Consider the following 16,748-nt stretch of genomic DNA (forward strand, 5'->3'; position numbering starts at 1 on the left):
TAATATATCAATTAGGTTAAATCTATTTTTTTTAAAAACTCGTTATCAGGAGTTATTAATTAAGAAAAATTGCTACAACGGATCCCGGCGGGCTGTGTGCACAGCCGCATTTGAATGGTTTACAGTGGGGTTCAGTGCAAGAGCGGAGGAACGTTCTGGGCTGTTGGGCTCAGGTGATCAGTGCCGGGTCTGGGCTGAGGCGTCCTGAGGTGCCATGAGGCATTGGTATTTAAGAGACTATGGCATCTGAAGCCCACAATGTTAAAAAAAAAAAAGCCTTTTGTAATAATATTGAGGATCATTCCACTGATCTTCCTAGAAAAGGGATCTCAAATTTTACTAATAAGAGCATGAAGGAGGTTAGTAAAGCTCCCAAACTGTTAGCTGCTTATGTAAATAGAACAGTTGGACAAGCTGTGGAAAACCCAAATAAACTACATCAGGGGATCTACCACAGAAAGAAATTGCATCATCCTTTTCCAAATTCTGGTTGCAGGAAAAAAACAGTCCCCTACAAGTGGTGGCTGTGACATGGCAAATAAAGAAAATGAACTGGCTTGTGTAGCCCACCTGCCTGAAAAGGTACGCCATGATCGTTGAACATATTTGGTTAACTCCAGTGATTCTGGTTCTTCACAGACAGAAAGCCCATCATCAAAACATAGTGGGCTTTTTTCTGAGGTTTCTCAAGACCATGAAACAATGGCACAGGTTTTGTTCAGCAGGAATTTGAGATTGAATGTAGCTGTAACATTCTGGAGAAAGAGGAGTAGAAGTGAACTTGTAGTTTATTGGGTGAAGATAGAAGACCTTGGAGCTGTTGTGGACTGCCTTCCTGTGCTCAACAATAGTTTACAGGAAGAAAAATAATACATCTCACTTGGCTGCTGTGTAGATTTGCTGACTTTAGGAAAGCTCCTACTTAAAAGCAAATTTGAAGAGTATATAATAGTTGGTTTAAACCAGCTTCAAGCAGTCATAAAAAGGTGGTGGTCAGAACTATCATCCAAAACAGAAATTATACATGATGGAAATATTCAGATTGTAAAACAACAGTTAAGGGGATTATGGGAACAGGAAAACCATCTTACTTTGGTTCCAGGATATACTGGTAATATAGCCAAGGATGTAAGTGCTTATTTATTACAGTTGCATTGACAAACTTCATCTACTAAAGAGCATTTTATTATTCAAAATGTCCCCAGATTAAAATTTCTTTAAAAAAAAAAAAAGTCTCATCTGAGAACTGTGAATTGTGAAAAGGAATCAAAACCATTTTCTTTTTTTCTTTAAAAAGCCACATATGAAACCACTAATGAAACCCTAACAATCTTCTTCACATTGAAGTAGAAAAATATCCAGAAGGAGCAGCTTCAACTTCAATGAGGTGAAAGAACACTATGAAGATTGCCTGCCTTTGCTGCATTTGGGATTTACATGGTTATTTGGTAACACTGTTTAAGAACTACTGGTGTTGGGGTGCCTGGGTGGCTAGCACTGGGTTAAGCCTCTGCCTTCTGCTGACATCATAATCTCAGGGTCCTGGGATGGAGGCCCACATAGGGCTCTCTGCTCAACAGGGAGCTGCTTCCCCCTCTCTCTCTCTGACTGCCTCTCTGCCTGCTTGTGATCTCTGTCTGTCAAATAAATAAATAAAAATCTTTAAATAATAATAAAAAATAAATAAATAAATAAATAAAAGAACTACTGGTCTTAATGCAATCCTGCATAAGAATGTAAGTTATACAAAAAAAAAAAAAAAAAGAATATAAGTTATACTATGTCAAAAAGAAGACAGGACTTATTACTAGGAATCACAAAGACTAATCATCGTGACTTTTTTGAAGATTGTGTTTTAGAAGAAAACACTTAAATGCGTGCAGCTAGTTTTTTGTTTTTTTTTTTTAATTTATTTATTTGAGAGAGAGAGACAGTAAGAGAGAGCCTGAGAAGGGAGAAGGTCATAGGGAGAAGCAGACTCCCTGCGGAGCTGGGAGCCTGATGTGGAAGTCGATCCCGAGCCTCCAGGATCATGACCTGAGCCGAAGGCAGTGGCTTAACCAACTGAGCCACCCAGGTGCTCCTAGTTTTCTATTTTGAAAAGACTTTGCAAGTTTAACATGTCATAGCAAATAATCAATACTAAAAATTTGTCCACACTGAGACTGTGTATGCAAAATGCCTTAATTATTAATAAGCCAACGTGTATGATACCAATACCTGTTTAAAAAAATTAAAACTGACCATGCTTCTGGCATAATAAAATCATGGATTTAAATCAGGGGTTTCCGCTCATGTAGGACATGGTTCATAAAACCTATTCCATACCATTTTTAAAACTTGAGAATATTTTTAGGATCTCTGATTTTTTTTTTGCCAGAATCATTGTGTCATGTATGTATCTATTATTCCTATATAAAAGAGAAAGGTGAATATGTATTTGTATGAAGCCTTAACTGGAAATGTCCATGGAGTTGGCTAATTTATATTCACTTTTTATTACACATAGATTCCTAATATTTTCAGTTCTGTATCATTTAAGCTTTCTTCATTTGAGTAAATTTACTAAATATTTCTAAAAAAAAAAAATTGCTAAATCAAAGTCTGGCTGTAGGATACAGCTGGGCTATTCTCACATTATTGTAGAATAAAAAGGCATTAGTTCTGTCAGTTTCTTTTAATGTTAAGTTTAGCAGTTACTTATAGAGCTAAGTATTCATCTACCCTATGACAGCAGTTGCACATGCACATATTTACTTAAGAGAAATGAAAAATTATGTCCACAAAAAATATGTGCATATGTCCACAAAAAGACTTGCTCAAACAGCTCTTTACATAATAACCCAAAACGGAAAACAATCCAAATGTCCATCAACAGAAGACTAGATAAATAAATTGTGGTATATTTACACAATGAAATACTATTCAAATTATTTATTTATTTACTTATTTTTAGAGAGAGAGAGTATGCAATGGGGGCAGAGGAGGGGGGGGAGAGAGAGAATCTTAAGCAACACAAGGCTCTATCTCACAGACCTAAGCTGAAATCAAGAGTCAGACACTCAACTGACTGAGCCACCCAAGCTCCCTTCAAATTTTTTAAATTAGCTATTAATGCATATAAAAATATGAATGAATCTTCAAACTTTATACTTAGCAAAAGCAGCCAGATACAGATTATGCATTACATAATTCCATTTATATGAAGTTCAAAAGAATTTGAATTTAATCTCTAGTGATTGAAATCGAGCAGTGCTTGCCTATGGGCATGCGAATTGACTGGAAATGAGCACAAGAGAATTTTCTGGAGTGACAGAAATATTAATCACCTCAATTGTTGTCACATGGGGTATACATTTATCAGAATCAACAAATCACACATGGAAGGTCTGTTCATTTCTCCATATTTAAATTTTACCTCAAAAGGACTTTAAGCTTTGGATGTTCCATATTAAATGTAAAAGAAATGAAATATTTTATTCTGGTAAATGAACATCTTCCAGCCTCTAATCTCAATGAAAAAAATTTTTCTGCTGTATTTGGCTCATTACAAAGGTATTTTTCAGGTAGCCTTTTAAGAGAGAAGGTACCTGGGGAAATTATGTATTGATGCACTGTGGCTTATTTGAAAAGTCATACAACAGTTTTGTAGATTCATTAAAATTTATAGTAAATAATAGATTCAAGAGTGTTTCATTGTTGGCATAAATCACTGGAAATGTTCTGCTGTCATCAAAGTTCTCAGCTAGTCATGAAACGGAGATGCATAAGCAAACTATATACATGTTTACTCAACAGTGAAAGCTAAAAGGAACACAGAAGAAAATCAGCATAAGAGAGAAGAAACTCAGAAGGCCTAAAACCTTTAGTTTTATAGAATAGTTGAAAGAACTGTTCTCCAAGTGGAAAATAGCTGGTAAAATATAATGAAGACAATATACTAGGAAAACTTATTGTAAACATTCTCAAGAGTTAACAAGCTACACAGTTAAGAACAAACTCTAGGGATGCCTGGGTGGCTCAGTTGGTTAAGCAGCTGCCTTCGGCTCAGGTCATGATCCCAGTACCCTGGGATCGAGTCCCACATCGGACTCCTTGCTCATCAGGGAGCCTGCTTCTCCCTCTGCCTCTGCCTGCCATTCTGTCTGCCTGTGCTTGCTCTCTCTCCCTCTCTCTCTCTCTGACAAATAAATAAATAAATAAATAAATTTAAAAAAAGAACAAACTCTAAAGGCAAAATACAAGATACTGGGTAGGTCCACATGTGACCCTTTGTTATATAAAGGAAGCTACTCTAAAGTTAGAATCTGGCCTACCTCCAACTCTACACATAAACATATAAATATAAACATAAACACACACACACACACACACACACACACACACACACACACAGAGCTTATTAGGTCTTTCCAGATCCAGACAGAAAATTTAGTGATTGCCTATTAAAAAATGAAAATGGTTATAAAAGGCCCCAACTTTCTAAGCAAGAGAAATAATATTAAGCTTGACAGTATGCTTTGAAACTAATATTTTGCTGCAGTCAAAAAGCACTTCGAATATTATTTGTTATTGATGACTTGTATCTGTTGCTAAGGACCAAGTTGATGTTACTTTTTTAAGATTCATCTCTCTGTGTCACTCTGGACATTGACAATGGATATGGAAAAGAAAATAGGCCCCATAGGAGACAATTTGGGCCAGTGGATAGAAGTTAAGGGACACCAACATTAGTGCAAGATGAGGAAGACAATTCTCACTCTCAAACATAGAATGAGCTGCCATGAATTCACGAGTCAAATCTAACCCATATGACACAACTTAACAGGATTGTTGCAAAGGCAAGAAGTGTAGTGGTTAAGAGGATGTTCTTTGGAGTGACAGCGTCCTCTGTTTAAATTTGGCCAAGAAATGGAATTTACAGCTCCAAATGTGGTTGTCCTCATCCTTGTAGCATTCTGGTGTGGATTAAACAAGATGGTATGTGTTGAAGGTCTTACCACAATGTGTGACACTGGTAAGAAGTCAGTAGTGTCATGATCAGAGGGAATGAATTCCTTACCTGAAGGAGGACCAGCAGGTGAGGAGATGAGGCTCCACATCTGATATCCAGGCCAATTCCAAGAATACTTGAATCAGTGAAACAATGCCTTGCAAATAAAGTACATATTTTGAAGAGTGATGAGGAAGTGTTTTTTATAGTTTATTAATATTTTATACATCAAAAAATAAAGAGATATGGTTATTTTATTTAATAAAGGGAATTATGTGAGCATGGTTGTGTTTAAGTATAAGAACTAATCTTCTTGTCTTCAATTCACTGAAAACAGAAGTTCGCCCAAGGTCGTGTTGGACAGAAGTTAATTAGCTAAAGGATGCTAAATATCCAGTTTTCATATAGTCAGACCTATGCAGCCAGTGACAAAGACCAGTATGGCCAGAGGGCTAAGTGGCTTACAGAAAGGACTAAAGAGGCGAAAGGGACCAGAAGGGTTTCATGAGGAGCCAACTTGGCCTCAAGGACACCTCTGCTGAGCTTGCCTTTAGCATCAGGATGCTCAGTGTAGCCTCTCCTGGAACACAAGGGCAAATGTTTTGCCTGTTCTTGGCTTTGGGTTCTCCATGAGAAAACTGACTTGACAAGATCACTCCCACTGCCTAAGGATGGATTTCATATAACATGCCTAGGGTTGCTAGATTCTATCTTCTTCTCTATTGCACTCTCTCTTCAAACACTCTGTGTTCCAATGCTGTTTCAGTATTTCTGACTACGTTCAGGATCAAATCTTAGTACCACCTCATTTCACTTTTATCAAGGAAGGTATAACTCCAAGCTGAACTGATATGAGGAACCTGAAGTGACAACGAGAAGAGGTAACAGAAATCACATGAGGGTACCCAGAAAATCCTGTGCCCTCAAATTTAAGAGTAAGAAGGAGAGAGAAATTTAAATTAAATATATGGGATAAGTTCATTCATTCACTCAATAAGGATTTGTTGGGTATTTAAGTACTAGTAAGCCAAGTATTCTTCTGTAGATAGTACATTCTGTAGAATGTAGTATACATCCTAGCTGAGGACAACAGATGATAAATAACAGACATAAATAATTAAACTACATAGAGTATAGAGTAATAAGATACTTTGTGTATGGGGGGTAAGTAGAATAGGGTGAGGGAGACTGGGACTGGGATGGTCAGATTAGGGTGGTGTTAAGAATGCCAGTCAAGGCAGAACCCATTGAGAAGGGAGAGTTAAACAGACACTTGATCAAATTTCAGTCCTCCATAGTAAATCTTTCACCAAATAGCCAAAAAGAGATGAAAACTATAAGATAGGTGTTTTGTCATAAGAACTGTGGCTATAAATACATATCTATGTATATTTTTTTCTCACAATAAAACAAACCTTTTGCTGTAAGCATTTTGATCTACATGGTCTTTTATGGGTTATATTTTTAATCTGATGTTTTCAACCTGATCTTTTATTAACAATACTTGTTACATCACGGATTGACCTTCAAATGTGAAAGTTTAGTACCAGTTAACATTTGAATTTTAGAAAATCTGCTATGCAGAAGCAGATGACATAAACATTCAGTCTACACACAGAACTCTACTAGATACTGTGGATACAGCAATCTGAAATACACAGTCAATGACCTCAAAGCCTTCACAATCCAGTACTTTTAATTGTTGATACTTATTAAAGTGCCATATTTGTTACCACACCAGGCACTAATTCAAGTGTTTTATACATGTTAACTCACCTTGCCTTCAGGACAAGACTGTAGGTTGGTCCTATTATTAGCCCCTTATTTAGATGAGGAAACCAAGGCCTGGAGTAGTTTCAGGGACTTGCTCAAGTCAATAATGCTAGTTAGCAGAACTCTATAGAGTTTGCTCTCCTCCATTCCTCTAAGACGATATAGATCAGTTCACAAATACATTCAAAATCATGATGCTGAGATCTGCCTAAAATGAGGCAGGTGTCAGCTTCTTCATTCAAGTTCATGTGGCAATTTTCAGGGGAAGACCGCCCTTCATTTTATTTAACACTCATCCTGCAGCAGACACGGTGAGAGAATTTCAGGCCACCTAACGCTGAAGTAAGGAGCATGGCTCCAATGGCATGGGGAAATAAAGAGCCTGCTCTACCACCTCTCACCAGACCCACACACCTCGAACGCCCTGATTCCACCACAGGCCAGTTCCCCCAGAAACACTCTGCCATGGGACCATGCTTAAGTCATGGAATTACATCTTGCTGAGTAATATGACTTTCTCTCTTTGCATATTTACCTGACTTTGTACTTGTTAAAACTGTTTTCAGTTTAAATTCTCCTGGATATTATGAGTTTTTTATGTATTCAATCAACTATTTCATACAAAGCTAAGAAATTTCCCCCCATACCATTGTTTTAATATTTTTTAATGAGAACTAGTAAAGTAGCTATCAAGTTCAAACAGCTTTAGGGGGGAGAAAAAACACATTAGAATTTGAGTTCTAAGATTACCATATAAACACTACTGATCTGCTCACCAAATAACAAATTAGTACTTTTTTATAATGGCAGAGCAGACCATAATTAAAGATTATTAAGTCGTGGATAAAGAATTTACAGAAATAATAAATTAAAACAGTTTATTACATTGACATTATCTTATTCCTTGTTGCAATCTGCTATTTAAACTGTGTTATTGGTTGCTGCTCCATCGAAGAAAATCTCATATAAAAACAAATTCCAAGTTGCCACATTTGTCATATATATTTGTGTGTTATTCAACACTTGCCATCAGATTGATAAGAGATAAAACTGGAAGCAATATTTTTAAAATAAGCTTCAGAGACTTTTTTTTTTTAAGAGTGTATTACTTATGTTTTCACAGTAATATCCAATGTGTTTAGGAGTCAGACTTCTGACAACCTGAACCATCTAGAATATATCAATAAATTCAATAAAAGAGGCTGTCCACAGATCAAGTGCTTTGTTCCACAGGTCAGGTGTGTCCTGCAAGCAACTCTCTCAGTGGAGGAAACACGAAAGTATTAGAAGCCAGTGTACTGAGGAGGCAAAACAACCAAACAAAAAGAAAATAAAATAAACGTTAAAAGGCTGGTAAGAGAGGCGCTTGGGTGCCTCAGCCAGTTAAGCATTCAACCCTTGATTTCAGTTCAGGTCATATAATCTCTGGGTCATGATCTCTGGGTTGTGAGACAAACTAAACCATTGCTCTTTGTTGTGATAAACTCAGAATGAATTAATTACCAACTTGCCACCCTTTAATACCAGCTGCTTTGAGATGATCCATCTGCTTAACCATTTTTAAAGATTTTATTTTATTTATTCGACAAAGATCACAAGTAAGCAGAGAGGCAGGTAGAGAGAGGAGGACGCAGGCTCCCCTCAGGGCAGAGAGCCCGATTCAGGGCTCGATCCCAGGACCTGGGATCACGACCTGAGCTGAAAGCAGAGGCTTTAACTCACTGAGCCACCCAGGCACCCCTGCTTAAGCATTTTTAAATGAAAATTAAAAAGCAAAAGGAACTTCTCCCTCAACCTCCATTCCCTTCCTCAAATTTCTGCAACTTAGCTCTTCTATATCCCTCTTTGACAACAAAGATCTCAGATTGAATGTGCTGAACTGCTCATCGTCCCTACCAGAAATTACTGGACATCCAGAATGGGAACCAGACACAGAGCAGCCAGCAGGAGGAGCAGAGGCTTCCATGAGGCACCCTTGGGACAGTAAGGACAGCTGAGGGCACTTATACCCACATCCCATGTCAGCACTCTGAAGAGGTCTGGGAGAAGGGAGGGATGAAGACAGGTTTAAGAGAGTACATGCTTGTCTCCATTTTCTATTGCTGCCGTAACAAATTACCACAAAGGTGGTGACTTGAAAAAGACACATTGATAACCTTGCAGTTCCATAGGCCAGAGTCTTACACAGATCTCACCAGGCTAAAATCAAGGGGTCATGTTTCCTTCTGTAAACTCTAGGATCTACTTCCTTGCCTTTCCCAGCTTCTAGAGGCTGCCCACAGCCATTGGCTCATGCCCCTTCCTGCATCTTCAGAGCCAGCAAAAGCAGGTCCAATGCGTCCCACATCTCCCTCTTCCACGCGCAAGGACTGCTGTGATGAGGGTGGGTCCACCTAGATGATCCACAACGCTATCCCCATGTCAACTTCAAGTTCCATCAAACATTTATTTATTTATTTACTTACTTACTTATTTATTTTTGCAGTCACATCTACCAAGTTCCTTCTGCCCCCTTACATAACATATTCACAGATTCCAGGAATTAGGATTTGGATGTCTTTGCGGGGAAGGGAAAACTTAATTCTGCCTACCACAGTGCTGTGGGTAGGAGGTGACTTGGCAAGCAGTTATCACTGTTTTCTTCCACTCCTGCTCCCCTCAGTCAGCTTTCCACAGTCAAAGCGCTTGAAAACACTGATTGCATTGTGTCTCTCTTTTACCCAGATTCCTTCAGTGGCTTCTTGATGTTCTGAATAATACCCATCCTCCTTTTCACAACAAACAAGGGTCTCGATAATTTAGCCCGGGGTATTTGACACTTTTAACACTGGTATCCATAGTAATAGATCCATTATTAAATCATAGCCTGGTATATAAGTGTGTGTACACTTCCACAAACCAGTGTTCTTCTTTACCATATACTCTGATAATTTAAATTCTGATCCATTCTTCATGTAATTTATTTTTAATGATGCTTGCAACCCACTAGTGACCTGTACCTCTTGGTTCAGAAAACACACATCTGCCCTGCCTTTTTCTCGGACTGTGGCTCCTACATTGTGTCACGCTCTCTCAGACCTAGACACACTCACCTGTTATCTCAGGCCAACCACTGATGTAAATGTTTTCCCTAGAACTTCTCAAGGCCTGCTCCCTCACCTCATCTGGGTTTCTGCTCCATTGACCCCTCTCAGAGAGGCCTCCCCTGACCACCCCATCTTTACTAACCCTTCCTCCACCCCCAGCATCATTTTCTATCTCTTATCTTTAGTTTTTTTACATGATCTATTTTTTAAATTTATATATATATATGTATATATATATACATACATATATATATGTATTAGTTTTTATTTATAACCCTAATTACTGGTTTGCATATTATTTCTGTTTCTTCTCTCCCACTAGAAGGAAAGGTCCACTAGGACCGTCTTATTCACAATACTAGTGCCTGAATAGGGCTACCTAATTCACCGAAAACACTCAAACATTAGTTATAGAATGAATGAATGAAGTATGAATGAGTGAATAAAGGTAAAGGAATAAAAGTGAAAATTATGAGTGAATAAAACCTAAGACTATATGGGTTAGTGTGAGAAACTTTAAGTATTGTTACATTATAATTCATATAATTCACTACAAACATCAGTAATTATCATTTTTTGATGCCACGCCAGACACTATGCGGAGACACAGCTCTGTGAGGCAGTTATTTCTACAGATGGGAAAATTGGGGTTCAGAGAAGTTAGGTTTCTGGTCCAGGAATAATATGGCCATTTTTACAATATTTAACACTTGTTGTCAGGCATTGTTCTAAGGAATTTACATGGGGGCACTATTATTATTGCTATTTTACAGACTGGGAAATTCAGACGTAGGACTTGATCAAAGTCAAACAGCTACTAAGTGGTGGCACCAGAAATCAATGCAGGCAGTCTGGAACCAGAGTCAGTTCATGACCTACACACTCTTGCTACTCAAAGTGGATAGCGCCAGCAGCAGCAGCAGTAGCACCTGGGGGCTTACGCGAAATGCAGAATGTCGTGCCCCATCCCAGGCCTGCATTCCACTAAGATCCCCATGTGATTTACAGATACAATAAAGTTGAGAGGCTTTCCTCTAAACCATACTGCTTCTCAGGCAGACAAGTGGAGAGGGACAGAAATAACTTTATGACAGTAGAACAAGCACACAAATAGTATTTAACTGGAAGTATTAAATGTGACTTTATATGAATATAATATAAAGTAAAATAATCTGAAACAAAACAAAAGGAAATTGCAGAACTTCTGGTAAATGACTCTTCACCCCCAAAATATGATTTTCCATTAGGTAAGAAAAAAATTATGAAGTACATTAATAGATTGGAACCATTATATTTTCCTTATTCTTCCATCCAAGTACTAACCAGGCCCGACCCTGCTTAGCTTCCGAGATCAGACGAGATCGGGCGCGTTCAGGGTGGTATGACCGTAGACTATTTTCCTTATTCTTAACCTCATATTTCAGCTTTAAATCATATCAACTGTCTCCTTGCTATGAACAATAAGTAGTCAAAATTACTCCCTTCTTCCCTTCTACTTGTTTCCTCTACCTCCACATTTATCTGGGCATTTCACTATTTTTCCTCACTAAGATGTGTAGCATTCCCATTCTATTGTACCACCATAATCCCCTAGTTATTTAGTCTTAATTCAGTATCCCTTTGGATTCAGTGACCCTTCATGTGCCTTTACCACATGTTCCTCATCTCTGAATACAGGATGTTGCCTTATCCTTTGTTGGCTGGATCTTTTGTTTTGCTTTGCTTCTTTTTGTCAAGTAGTGCTTTTTTAAAGGAATCATGGGCAACATATTCCATACATTGTTTCATCTTTAAAAATATATACCTGCTGCCTTTATAAATCAAGGAAAACGTGGCCAACTAGATTATTGGGGAGTTACACATTCCTTCAGAGCACTGTAGATGCTGCTCCCCTGTCTCCTACCACTGAATTCTGGGAAGAAGTCTGAAGCCATTCCAAGCAGTGACCCCTTGTAGGTGCATCACTACTTCACCCGGAAGTACTTCTTTTTAATCTTTGATGTAATTCATAACTTAAGCAGCATGTGGCTTGATCTAGATTGCTATATATATATTTTTCCCTGGTAGACTCTTTTCAACATGCTCATTTAGTTCTTTTTTTTTTTTAATTTCAGAATAATCTTCTTATTGTTCAGAACACTTTTTCTCTTCTATCTGATGGTTTCTCTATTTTAGGAGGATAATCTGTTCGGAATCCTTTGCCTACCAGAGAGCACTTTCTAATTGTTTTAGTTTCTTATTTCTTTGTCTTCCCTGCCATTAAAACTCAAGCTTCTCCTTCATGCTTGTGATTGGATTTCAAGCTTTGTCTATTCTGTCACTTCCTATCTGGGGTTTATTCGTTATCTGTAATGGAATTGTGTCAGCACTACAATCCCTCCTTCCTTCTAATTCTATTGTTTCACCATAATACCTTAGGGCTCCTGTTTTATCAAATTCAGAACCTTATCAGATTTTTCCAGAGCATGAAGCACACTTAAATAGCATATTCTTCTCTTACTTATGTTATGCTTAATTTCACATTCTCTTCAGCTCTCTTTTACATGGTATGTTCTAGTTTGTTTGGCTATTTGATAATGGCATCATTTTCCTGCCATTTCTTTTCCCCTGAGCCTCCAGTGATTCAGTGCAGAACTGTCTTTGACACCCCATCCCATCACATCTAGAATCTGCTTCCCTCCACCTCACCTTCTGCCTTTCTAATCTACAATTTGAGGGCTAGGAGTTTATAATATTTATTTTTCTGCTGGACAAGCAGGATTGAGGAGTGGAAGAGCGCCCTCAAGCTAAATGCGGTCCTTAGTGGGGGGCTAACACTGAGCTCTTGAGAATGTCTTTATAAGAATGGCCGAAGGATGAGTCACAAAACTTTAATTTACTATCCATGCACACATCCACTTTCTGGCGGGTATAGCTTCAATCCCCCACCCAAACCCTACATTGAAGGTTTCCATACCATGCTTTGTTATGAAATAGCCAGCGTCCCTAACTGTACTGGACTGGACTGGAATACCAGGGAATTAGAAGCCCATTCACCTTCGATGTGTTTTCAGTGAAAACTGCCAATAGGCATGCATACAGATGATAACTCAATTTCATCATCTCTCTGAGGTATACAAGGTGTTCCTTGAACTCAGTTTGTTTTTCTCAGTAATGTTTATCAATTTGTCTCCTTCTCTCTGAAGCCCACAGCATATCCCAGTGTTAACTGTGGATGCTGTTGCACATTTGCTTGTGTCTTTATACTCAATCTCCATCAAGAACAAGGATTTTATAATCATAATTTCCTGGGTTCCCATCTCAGCTCTACTGCTTACTCTCTGTGTTATTACAAGCAAGGTAAAGCCTTCCAAATTCTCAGTTCCCTTATCTAAAGTCTGGGGTTGATGATCTCTGTATAGAGTTATTATGGAGATTACATGGCATATTGTAAGCACTCAGTATATTTATACAGCTTTAATCTTACACGTATTCAAAGTATCATGGAGGTACTAAGGAGAAGCATCTTCTTATACATATTCTACTGGGGGCATGCTCTAACAAGGGAGGCTTTCTAGAAAAGGTGACACTTAGCCACATGTTACCAGTTGAAGAAGAGTGAGCCAAGAAGGAGAAGAGAAAGTCAGATAGAGGGGACAAACTCCACTCATTCATTTATTTGTTCAATTTAAGTATTTATTAAACATCATCTCTATGCCAGGCCCTATTCTAGGCTCGGGGTGGGGGGGATAGAGCAGTAAGCAAGAAGACAAAACATACATTCTACTGGTGGAGATAAACAATGAATAAATAAATGCACACTCTAATGGCAGATGCTGGGAAGCATTAGGAAAATATAAGGTAAAGAGACAGGATAATGGAAAGAAAGGGCTATTTTAGACAGTGTGGTTAGGGATGAGTTCTCTCAGGAAGCAACATTTAAACAGAGGCCAAAATGAAGAAAAGAGTAAAGTTTTGAGGTAAGATACAACATGAGGGGGGGGGGAACCAAAAGCTTAGCTTTTCAGGACACAACAGTCATTCAGTGTTGCTGGACTGTGAGAGGAAACTAGGGCAAGGTCAGGTATCAGCTATGCTAAGCTAATTGCTCTTTAACCTGTACTGACCAGAAGCCACTGAAAGGTTTTAAGCAAAGGAAGGGAACTGTTTTACTTGTGCTTTAAAAAGACTACTCTAGAAATGGCATGCGGGATAGATTTGAGAACAAGTGGTGAGGCTGGGGAGGAGCCTATTTGGAGGCCGGAGAAGAAATAAAGAATTTTAAAGTTACTTAGAGGTAAAACAAGGAGGAGTATAGGTAAATGGATTAGCTCAGCATATGAGGTTCCTAGCTCTGAGAACCAGTATTTAGGTTGAGATCTGACAATTCCCAAGGAAGAGAACTGGGGCAAGATATAGGTCCTAGGAGCTCACTCTGGGTCTGATTGACAGGAGGAAAACAACATGGGGACCAAACAGTAATAGGTAGACCATTAAGACTGCAACTCGAGGAAAATTTAATTCCAAACCCTGCCGGTAGACAAATTAAAGTTATTAATATAAAGCCTGCTCTCTAGCTCTGTCCAGGACTGGAGTAAATCTGAGTTTGTTTCTAAAGACTGTTACTTGATTTTGTTTACACGGAATGAGAAAGGAGCAGGTGGGGAGAAACCAGAAAAAAAAAAAAAAAACAGAAGATGACAAAAAGCTTCCTTCAGGACTTTTAAAAATGCATCCCTTAATTGGCATCTAATTTTTATATGCACCATGACATCAGCCTGTCATTTACCCTGGTGACCCAATGATAGATTTTATATTCCTCCCTAAGATGTTCTCCAATTTCTTCCCTGACAACACACTAGTGGAAAGAATGTAGACTCTCGGGTTCAAAAGACCTGACTTCAGTGCTGGCTAGGCCATAGATTAGCCACATGACCTAGAAGCCAAGCCACTTCTCCTGTCCACATCCCTGTTTCTTAACTAGGAAAATAAAACACTCAGAGTGACTTCTGAGGATTAATTAATGTAATGAACATGACAGTACCTGGTACAGAGCCTGGCAGACAATAGGTGTTCCATGAATGTTTACTTGATTTAGCTCAAGCTTGGGATGCATGTGGACCAGGGAAGGGAGAGGAGATGAGAATGGATCACAAAAAAATGTCTTATGTCAAACTAAGGCATTAATGGAGAGTCGTCTAAGAATCTTAAGGAAAGAAAGAGATTTTCTTGCAGGGTCCACGTTAGAGCAAGGAAATCAGGAAATAACGATAGTCCAAGTAAGAAATAATGAGCTCAGGGGTGCCTGGGTGGCTCAGTGGGTTAAAGCCTCTGCCTTCGGCTCAGGTCATGATCTCAGGGTCCTGGGATGGAGCCCGAGTCAGGCTCTCTGCTCAGCATGGAGCCTGCTTCCTCCTTTCTCTGCCTGCCTCTCTGGCTACTTGTGATTTCTATCTGTCAAATAAATAAATAAAATCTTTATTAAAAAAAATGAGCTCAGCAGTGCAGTGGTAAAAAGACTGAAAAGAAAAGGCAATTTCTTTAGTTATTTAGGAAGATGATTAATTAGCAGTGGAACAGAAGAAGAAAAAAGAGTCTAGGAGACTCCCAATTTCTGGCCTGAAGTACAGAATCCAGGTCCTATTCAAAAGACAAGGAACACAGGAAGAGTAGCAAGTATAAAAAGGAAGATAAGGAAATCACTTGCTGGGTATTCACTCGTTGAATGATTCCTATGGTTCACCAAATATTTGTGGAATGCCTACAATGTAAGAGCATGAAGCATACAGCAAGGAACATACAGAGATGGTCCTTCCCTTCATGGAGCTTACATTGCAGCAAAGAGTGAACTACATAAAAAGGATTCAAGGACAGTGATCCTTGAAGAGAGAATAGCATATATTAAAGTTTTGAGGATGAAAAAAATACCACCTTTAAGGATGTAAAGGAATTTCAGGCTCAAGTAAGGAGAGTGAGGCACAAAATCAAGATGGAGGCATCTTCTATATCATATAGGCCCTGGCAGACCATTTTAAGGAGGTGGGTTTATCTTTATAGTTTGTGAAACCATTGATGAATTTTGAACAGTAAGCTGAGATATGGGCAGATTCACATTTGGAAATTACACTCTTAGTGAAATGTAGAGAAAGCTTTAAGGACATCCACATATCAGACTAGAAATTCTGAAAAGCCCACTTGGCCACAATACATCCAGATATTAGAAAAAATAATGTAAACAGATATTTAATGCATTGCTGGGCTAACAGGAAAGAAAAAGAAATCCCCAAATCCCATGAAGAATAACAACATGCTGAAACCAAAGGTAGGCAAACTGTGAAGCCAGAGCTGCCCTGAGGAATAAATGTTAGTAACACAGAACTAGAGCTTTGGGAATTAATGGCTGTGTGGGAGAACAGGAGCTTAAACCTTGGGTCCATTGAAAGTCCACTGAAACCTTGGGTTGAAACTGTAACTTTGGGGTTATCTTCTCTACCAGACAGAAATTATTTGCATCTCTATCAAGTAACTTTTAAATAGCCAATTTTCTACAAATAAACATGAAAGCAGGGGCATTAAGTTTAAAATATCTACACTCAGTGAGAAAGTGAGCTAGAAGAAAATTCATCTGCTTTCAAAGGAAAAGATAAAGAGACCTATTTAACCCAGCTGCAGGTAAAAACCATGACTCTCTACAAATATAGATTGCACATGCATCAAAGATTTACTTAATTGATTAATAAGGGGGCCAGCAGGATGGACCCAGGTGGAATATGATTGCTATGTCAGATACTGGTTAATATCCTACAAGGCAATAAAACTGTAATTCTGGAATTATCTTTTCTACCACACAGAAATCATTAGCATCTCTACCAAGTAACTCATCTTTATATTTTTTCTATAAATATATAAAATATATA

The 16,748-nt window shown here is 38.4% G+C and overlaps 1 pseudogene; it reads left to right on the top strand.

Annotated features, from left to right (window-relative positions):
• The first annotated feature begins 239 nt into the window (after positions 1-239).
• On the top strand, positions 240-1,158 carry LOC111158345 (annotated as a pseudogene).
• Positions 1,159-16,748: the final 15,590 nt, after the last annotated feature.

This window comes from Enhydra lutris, unplaced genomic scaffold (assembly GCF_002288905.1).
Source record: "Enhydra lutris kenyoni isolate GAN:26980312 unplaced genomic scaffold, ASM228890v2 scaffoldscaffold59, whole genome shotgun sequence".
NCBI lineage: Eukaryota > Metazoa > Chordata > Mammalia > Carnivora > Mustelidae > Enhydra > Enhydra lutris.